Raw genomic sequence first — 10,068 nt, forward strand, 5'->3', positions numbered from 1 at the left:
AAATTATTTTAATTATTTAAATTAATGCTATTTCTATCCCTTTAATCATGTTCATACTATTTTAAACTCTTGAACACTGATGCAAACACACTACTTCTAGGTAAGTAATAAACAATTCTCATTGCATGTATGGTTAATTCTCATTTTATTAGTTCAAATAAATAGTAGTTTTTGCAAAGGCAGACATTTGAAAGTCTAAAATAATTTCATCTATGAATTTTCATTTCTAGGGTGTCAATTTGTAACATAAGGAGACCTGAGACAGAGTCAGTAGATTTTATAATACATTACTTATATAATTAATGATACTTTATCCATTCATCCATAGACACTGATTGAATTTCTACTGTGTGTATTGTGTGTCTACAGTGCTAGGTACTAGAAATGTAAAGACAAATATGAAATCATTTCTTCTTACCAAGCGTTGAATATAGTGAGTAGTATGAATTGGATTGAAGAGAAGCTAGAAGCCAGGATATCAGATAAGAAACTGAGTGCTGATGACTGGAAAGAAATGAATGGATCTGAAATATATCAGGAATAAAAAACTAATAGCACTTTGGGATTGGTACATATGGGTGGTAAAGAAAGGGAGGAACTAATTTGTTCATTCATTCAAAAATATTGTTATTTTGAGAGGCGTGAAGAAACAAGAAACCGTGAACACATATAATTTGAAAGAAAAAATCAGAATGCTATGAGAAAAAAATGGGATGGTCTGCTTGAAATTGGAAAGAGGCAAGGTCTCTTTGGGGAGATGACGTTTAAGTCAAGATCTGAAAATTGGAAGAAACCAGCTCTGTGAACTGTTGGCAAGGGTCAATGGCAGGGGATAAAGAGTGGTAAAAGGAAGTTAAAAATACCATCTATGACTATAAGACCAATTTTAGAAACGAAGGCTAATGGTTATTAGCTTCTTTCTTATTTCGGTATGAATATATTTGTCTATGTATTAGCCAATGCTTTCCTTCCACTCTCCCATTCCTCTTAATTCTAATTTAACATGTGTTAATGGTAATTCATTTTATATCTTATCATTTATGTTAAAGAATATCAAAGAGGGAGTATGACTCAACTAGAGGAAGAAGGAATATCATCCAAAGATAGATAAAAAACTTGTATCTTATTTGCGGGAGAAAGCTAACATGTTTTTGATTATACAATAGATATCAGCATCATTAGGTAGAAGCAATATTTTACCATTGTCTTTATTTGGAGGTTAGGCATGATGAAAGAGGTGTGTATAGATGTCAAGTCGACAAGGGGTGACATGTGGTGGGTTTGTACTAACACAAGTTAGCCAAGCTAGAAGTATAGTTTCCAGAATTCCTCTTCCTGTGTAGCAACAAAGCAAAGTTTGCATGAGATTTAGAAGGTGAAAGTGAAGGGACAGCCATTTTTCTACTCTAAAGTTTGGAGTACAGTGCCAGGTGCTGTGCAACTCATGCCCATTGCTGCTGATCTTCTGGCTCATCGTGTTGCTGTGGAGCTTCAGCTTCTCCAGTTCTATCTGCATCTAGGCAAAAATGATATCATCAGACTCTTTGAGACTAACACTCTATTAGTTTTCTACATCTGCTGTAAAAAATTACCATGAAAGAAGTGGCTTAAAACAACAAAATTTATTCTCTGACAGTTCTGAAGGTCAGAAGTCTGAAATGAGTCTTGGAGGGGCTAAAAGCATGTTGTTAGCAGAGCTGGTTCCTTTTTGAGACTCTTGGGAGAACTCATCTCCTTGTTAGTTCCAGATTCTAGAGTCATTTCTCACTCTTTGGTTAATAGTCCTGTATCATATCACGTTTTCTCCCATTGCTTCAATAGTTAAATTGCTTTCTTTCCTTTCTACAGTCAAGTCTGCCACTGTCTCTCTCTTATAAAAAATGATTACATATAGGAACCCCCTGGGAAATTCAGGATAATCTCCTCATCTCAAGATCTTTAACTTAATGGTGGCTGCAAAGTCTGTTTTGATAGGAGGTAACATTCACAGGCTTCAGGCATTAGAACATACATATTTTGGGGGGTCATTATTCAACCTATCGGAAATATTTTAAGCCAGAAGGAAACAGAATAACATAGTTTAAATACTTGAGTAAAGAAAATAGGAGTCAAGAATTGTATGCCTAGCAAAACTGATATTCAACTTTTTTTTTTTTTTTTTTGAGACAGAGTCTCACTCTGTCGCCCAGGCTGGAGTGCAGTGGCACGATCTCAGCTCACTGAAAGCTCCTCCTCCTGGGTTCACACCATTCTCCTGCCTCAGCCACCTGAGTAGCTGGGACTACAGGCGCCCGCCACCACGCCTGGCTATTTTTTTGTAATTTTAGTAGAGACAGGGTTTCACTGTGTTAGCCAGGATGGTCTCCATCTCCTGACCTCGTGATGCGCCTGCCTCGGCCTCCCAAAGTGCTGGGATTACAGGTGTGAGCTGCCACACTTGACTTAATATTCAACTTTTAAGAATTCAGGGAATATTGTTCCTATGAGCCCTTCCTGAAGGATCTATTAGAAAAAGAGCTTCAGACAGCTAAAGTAGCTAAAGAGACATTGACTTAGAGACTTGTGGTGACTATGAAACACGTGGTTTTTACAAACATAAGGCTTAAAAGGAAAAGATTATGATATATAATGGGCATATCCTCTGATAATGTGGGTATAAGTCTAAAAAATAGGAGAATGAGGAGAGGGCATTAAAATGTGTTTTAAACTATTCTTACTAATGATATCAATGGCGGATAGTTTTTCTATTTTGAAACTGTTATTTATAATATGAAAAGTAAATGTGTAACCATCATTCAAGGCTCAGCTCAAACACACTCCTCCATGAGAACTTCTTTAATTCCACTGGGAAGAATACATCTTTTACTTTTTTTGAATTCCTGTAATATATTATATAATTCTTTAATGGCACTTATTATTTTCTATTTTGCATTATAGTGATTTGATGCAAGTTTTTTTTTTTAAGTTCCATAATAACAAGTTTCTCTACTTAACAAAATGCTATGCCCATAAAGTTGACCAGTAAATATTTGTTTGTGAATGACTAACTGATTTACCTTGAAGAAACTTGGCAGGGACAGAGACTGAAAATTGAAATTGCTAACAAAATTCCCATACAAGGTCTGCATTTTTTATTTTTTTAAAGAAATTATTTTAGGTTCAGGGGTACACACACAGGTTTGTTCTATAGGTAAATTGTGTGTCATGGGAGTTCGGTGTACAGATTTTTTCGTCACCCAGGTAATAAGCACAGAACCCGGTAGGCAGCTTTTCCATCCTCACCCTCCTCCCACACTCTACCCTTAAGTAGGCCCTGGTGTCTGTTGTTTCCTTATTTGCGTCCATTTGTACTCAATGTTTAGCTCCCACTTATGAGTGAGAACATGAGGTATTCTGCTTTCTGTTCCTGCATTAGTTTGCTTAGGATAATGGCTTCCAGCTCCATCCATGTTGCTGCAAAGGACATGATCTTGTTCTTTTTTATAGCCAAATAGTATTCCATTGTGTATATACGCCACATTTTTTTAAGGTAAAATTATAATATTTTCTAGTTTAAAAATTCAGTGGTAAAATACGTAAGCATGAAACTTACCTTTTCAACCATTTTTAAAACTTTTATTTTAGGATCCGGGTACATGTATGAGTTTGTTACATAGGTAAACTGTGTGTCATGGGGGTTTGATGCATAGGTTATTTCATCACCCAAGTAATAAGCATAGTACTCGATAAGTAGGTTTTTTATCCTCTCCTAATCCCCACCCACCACCCCCAAGTAGGCTCCAGTGTCTATTGTTCCCCTCTCTGTGTCCACATGTTCTTATTGTTTAGCTCCCATTTATAAGTGAGAACATGCAATATTTAGCTTTCTTTTGCTGGATTGGTTTGCTTAGGATAATGGTCTCCAGTTCCATCCGTGTTGCTGCGAAGGACATTATCTAGTTCTTTTTATGTATGTGTAGTAGTCCATGGTATATATGACCACATTTTTTAATCTAGTTTACTGTTGATGGGCATTTAGGCTGATTCTATGTCTTTGCTACTGTGAATAGTGCTGTGATGAACATACGTGTGTATGTGTCTTTATGGTACAATGATTTATATTTCTTTGGGTATATACCCAATAATAGGTTTGCTGGGTTGAATGGTAATTCTGTTTTTAGAACTTTGCGAACTCACCAAACTTATGATTTCCATAGTGACTGAACCAATTTACGTTCCCTCCAGCAGGGTATAAACATTCCCTTTCCTCCACAACCTTGCCAACATCTGTTATTATTTTACTTTTTAATACTAGCCATTCTGACTTGTGTGAGATGCACTCTCACTGTGGTTTTGATTTCAGAGTCCATATTTTTTCTTTCCCAAAGTGATACACATCTGAGGGATAGAGTATCCTCATTAATAATATCTCCACATTAAATAGTGAAATATTCTTCCTGTAAGTTCAGGTTCTTCCTTTGGTTAAATTTTTTTGTCCATACTGGTAGTATGTAAATGATTATCGAATGGCCCATATTTTTACTGTTTTCTGAAGGTCGTTAGTTTTTACGGATATGATTTGTTAGGCAAGCCTCATAAATTATAATTATGTACCCACAAAAAAAGCAATTACACCATTACTAATTACCTGGCCACAACTTTTTGATACATAGAACAAGATACTTTGTGTAGGACATAAGGAAGCTGTAGCATTCATTTTGAGTCTATGCCCCAGCCATGTGTTTACAAACACAAGACATTTGTGAGAGGAAGCATCAGCCAGCTCATCTTAGATCAGAGGAAAAAAAAAACAAACCATGACTTCCTCCTGTCTTGGTAGACTGCTCTGTTTAGTGTCAATTGAAAACAGAACTCATGTATGCACCAATAAAAGTCTTTCTGGAAGAGGAATAAACCTAGCTAAGAAGCCTGGGGGAAAAATAGGGTCCCAAACTTAGTCTAGACATGCAGACAGTTGAGCCTAACTCCCCATTACATAAGAAGTGCTGGTCTGACCTGATGATTGTTTTTCCCATAAAGTTAAATAAAACAAGAACCTCTCTCAAATTATAGTAAGTCATGCTCTTCATAAGACTTCTGCTAGAAATTCTCAAGTGGCTAAGTGGCAGCACAAATTGTGCTATAACTTTCTAAACAAAAGCTTCCTTCTCAGGGGGCCTGAGATGGTCCCTCACAGCATCAGGGAAGGAATGAGGGAGTACAAGTGAGGAGAAAGCAAAAATAAAGTAGGCATAGAGAAAAAAATCAAGGAAGGGATAATGTAAGAGCCTTTCAAGAATATAGATTGACACTAGAGATTTATTATATTTGAGGGCCTATAACATTACATTAATTTATTTAAGCAAATATTTGTTAAAAATCTTTTACAAAGTACCTACCACTGTGTTAGGTATTCTGGGGAATCTGAGAGAAATAGAAAGACACCAGAATAATATGGTTGGTCTAAAGCACTCAAGATTTAGAATCAATGGAGGCTTGTGTTCAAGTTGAGATTTTACCACCACTTATCAGCTGTAGCCTCTGGTTAATTACTAATTGTAGGTCTACTGATCACTGCCTTCCCTGCTCTGCCATCATACAAATTATCTCATAGGATTGTTTTGAGGATTAAACAAAACACTAACCACAGGTTGTAGATTATGACATTTTCAAGCTATTCAATAATTTTTAATTACCACTTGTAGAAACCACAGTCCCTGCCCGATAGGATCTTACTTCACAGAAAACAAAGACGTTTGGAGTCTCTAAAAGGAGTAAAGAAAGATGAAAGTTTGTAAGTTTACAAGATAGATGATTAAGATAAGTGGTATTTCTTACATTATTACCAAGACTGTATAATCTGTATGAGGTGTTAGCCCTGTAGCTTTTTGTTTCATTATTGAAAACTCTATAGAAGTGACATTGATCATATGGCAGTGTATGAGATACCAGCTTTCATTCTCTCACAGAAAACAATGAGACAGCAATTGATATGTTCTGGCTCTGTGTCCCCACCCAAATTTCATCTCGTAGTCTGATTTGTAATCTCCACGTGTTGGGGTGGGATCTTGTGGGAAGTGATTAGATCATGGGGGTGGTTCCCCCATGCTGTTCTGATACTGAGTGAGTTCTCATGAGATCTGATGGTTTCATAAGGAGCTTTTCCCCCTTCACTCTGCAATTCTTGCTGCTGCCATGTGAAGAAGAACATGTTTGCTTCCCCTGCCACCACTGTAAGTTTCCTGATGCCTCCCCAGCCCTGCAGAGCTGTGAGCCAGTTAAACCTCTTTCCTCTATAAATTACCCAGTCTCAGGCAGTTCTTTATAGCAGCTAAGAATGGACTAATACAGTAAACTGGTACCACAGAGAGTGGGGTGCTGCTGTACAGATACATGAAAATGTGGAAGCAACTTTGGAACTGGGTAACAGGCAGAGGTTGGAACAGTTTGGAGGGCTCAGAAGAAGACAGGAAAATGTGGAAAAGTTTGGAATTTCCTAGAGACTTGTTGAATGGTTTTGACCAAACTGCTGATAGTGATATGGAAAATAAAGTCCAGACTGAGGTGGTCTCAGATAGAGATGAGGAACTCATTGGGACCTGGTGTAAAGGTCACTCTTACTATGCAAAGAGACTGGCAGCATTTTGGCCTTGCCCTAGAGATCTGTGGAACTCTGAACTTGAGAGAGGTGATTTAGAGTATCTGGCAGAGGAAATTTCTAAGTTGCAAAGCATTTAAGAGGAAGCAGAGCATAAAAGTTTGAAAAATTTGCAGCCTGATGATATGACAGAAAAGAAAAGCCATTTTCTCGGGAGAAATTCAAGCTGGCTGCAGGAATTTGCTTAAGTAATGAGGAGCCAAGGGTTAATCACCAAGACAATGGAGAAAATGTCTCCAGTGCATGTCAGAGACCTTCATGGTAACCCCTTCCATCACAGGCTCTGAGGCCTGGAAAGGCAGGATGGTTTCCTGGGAAGAGCCCAGGGCCCTCCTGCTCTATGCAACCTAGGGACATGGTGCCCTGTGTCCCAGTTGCTTCAATTTCAGCCATGGCTAAAAGGGGCCAATGTACAGCTCAGGCCCTTGCTTCAGAGGGTGCAGGTCCCAAGCCTTGGCAACTTACATGTGGTGTTGGGCCTGCGAGTGCACAGAAGTCAAGAATTAAGGTTTGGGTACCTCTGCCTAGATTTCAGAGGATGTGTGGAAATGCCTGGATGTTCAGGCAGAAGTTTGCTGCAGAGGTGGAGCCCTCATAGACAACCTCTTGGGGCAGTGTGGAAGGGAAATGTGGGGTTGGAGCCCTCACACAGAATCCCCACTGGGACATTACCTAGTGGAGCTGTGAGAAGAGAGACATCATCCACTAGACATCAGTATGGTAGATCCAATGACAGTTGGCAGTGTGCACCTGGAAGAGCCAGACACTCAACGTCAGCCTATGAAAGCAGCCGGGGGGTGGGAGGTCGTCTGAAAAGCCACAGGGGAGGAGATGCCCAAGGCCACAGGACCTACCTCTTGCATTAGTGTGACCTGGATGTGAGACATGTAGAGATCATTTTGGAACTTTAAGGTTTAATAATTGCCCTACTGGATTTAATAGGCAATGATTGAATTTGCCCTATTAATAATTAATAATTTGTCCTATTCCATGGGGACTGTAGCCCCTTTGTTTTGGTCAATTTCTCCCATTTGGAATGGGTGGATTTATCCAATGCCTGTACTCTCGTTATATTTTGGAAGTAACTAACTTTCTTTTGATTTTACAGGCTCATAGGCAGAAGGGACTTGCCTTGTCTCAGATAAGACTATGGATTTTGACTTTTGGATGAATGCTGAAATGAGTTAAGACTTTGGGGAACTGTTGGGAAGGCATAATTGTGTTTTGAAATGTGAGAAACAGGAGATTTGGGAGGGACCAGGGGTGGAATGATATTGTCTGGCTCTGTGTCTTCACCCAAATCTCATCTTGAATTGTAATACAAATTATAATCCCTACATGGTGGGGAGGGACCTCATGGGAGATGATTAGATCACAGGGGTAGATCCCCCAAGCTGTTCTCATGATAGTGAGTGAGTTCTCATGAGATCTGATGGTTTTATAAGGGGATTTTTCCTCCTTCGCTCTGTACTTCTTGCTGCTGCCATGTGAAGAAGGACATGTTTGCTTCCCCTGCCACCATGATTGTAAATTTCCTGAGGCCTTCCCAACCCTGGAGAACTGTGAGTCAGTTAAATCTCTTTCCTTTATAAATTACTCAATCTTGGGCAGTTCTTTATAGTAACATGAGACTGGACTAATACAGCAATCCACAAAGGAAAATAGCCTTGAGAGGGCTCAAGGGTCCAATTAAGAACCTGCAGCAACACAGTGGAGCAAAAAACAGATAATAATAACACATAATGATTGTTGGGGATATCAGTATACCTGAGATGTGTATAGATGACTAGAAACAGGGACACAGAGCTGGGGATATCATCTTGAGTCACAGTTACACAGTGGGTTCCACTGTGGTCCCCAGTGGCATGCTCTGCAGAGGACACTGGAAACTTTTGCTATTGAGGTAACTAATAGTAATCAACACTGTGAACCCCTTAGATATGTCAGCCCTAAAAGAAGCCACAGTTGTGCAGCTCTGGGACTGAGGCAACCCTTGCTCTGAGTTCCTGTGAACTCCCTACCTCAGATTTATGGCTGCATTAACCATGCTTGCACCCCAGACATCAGAACCACCACCACAATGAGCTAGCTGGCACCCTGGTCAGTGGAACCACTGTTCCAAGCATACTTATGTTTCAGACCTAGGTTCTGTGGCCACTCTAATACTGGAGCTACCACTGCAGCAGTCATGTCAGTAACCTGATCCCTGGAGCAGTGGTAGCCCTACACAGGTCTGTACAGCAGACCCCGGCTCCATAGCTACTTCATGAATTCCTGCACTGCACACATCATTACCAATACAGGAGCAAGGGCTCCTGAACCCCAGGCACTGATGCCACTGCTGCCTCTGACCCCAAAGTCATGGTCTATCCATGCAATATTGTGCTCCAGATCCTAGCTTCATGGTCACTCCATGGGTGCCATGCATCAGACACCAGTGATGCATCACTACAAATTTACCCATCCACTGGACTTGGTGCTAAGAGGGATCCCCTCAGCATTGACTTTTTCAGTGAAAGAAATCTAAATCAGGAGAACTTTAGCAGTCCTAGTCACCAGAGTAGACACCCACAGCCATGGTCACAGAGGACCACTGTAATCTTCACCAATGTCAACCTCAGCTGACAGTGCTGCATGGAGACTACATCACTGTGTACTCATCACAGCCACAATCCCTGCGTTTCATCCTGCCAATGCATCTTCACACACCTGCAGGTGAAGGACTTTCTCTATTGAAAACAGTGTGTGAAGTCTGGAAGAGGTGACTGCTCTATCAAATGCACATGCATTAATGCAAGGCAACGAGAAACATTAAAGGTACAGAGCAATTTTCCAGTGACCATTTCCAAAGAAATAGATATGTATAAAGTACTTGACAAAGAATTCCAAATAATTGTTTTAATGAGGCTAAGGGAGCTACAAGTAAACCCAGATAGACAACAAAGCTCAGCAAAACAATGCATGAACTAAATGAGAAGACCAATAGAGAGTTATAAATAATTTTAAAAAAACCAAACAGAAACTCTGGAGCTGAAAAATACAAGGAATGAAATGAAAAATATAATAGGATCAACAACAGACTCGATCAAGTAAAAGAAAGAATGTGCAATCTCTAAGACAGGGCATTTGAAAATATACATTGAGAAGGAAAAAAGAGTGGAAAGGAATGAAGAAAACCTAGGGGATTTATGAAATATCATCAAGAAAGCTAACATTTGCATGATAGTATTTTATAGAAGGAGCAGACAGAGAGAAAGGGGCAGAAAGTTTATTTAAACATATGACAATGGAAAACTTCCCAAATCTGGAGGAAAAAATGAGCATCCAGATACATGAAACTCAAAGATCTGCAATTAGGTTCAATCCGAAGAAGACTTCACTGAGGCATAATATAATCAAACTCTCAAAACCTAAAGATAAAAAATCTTGAA

The sequence above is a fragment of the Theropithecus gelada genome, chromosome 1, assembly GCF_003255815.1.
Source record: "Theropithecus gelada isolate Dixy chromosome 1, Tgel_1.0, whole genome shotgun sequence".
Lineage (NCBI taxonomy): Eukaryota > Metazoa > Chordata > Mammalia > Primates > Cercopithecidae > Theropithecus > Theropithecus gelada.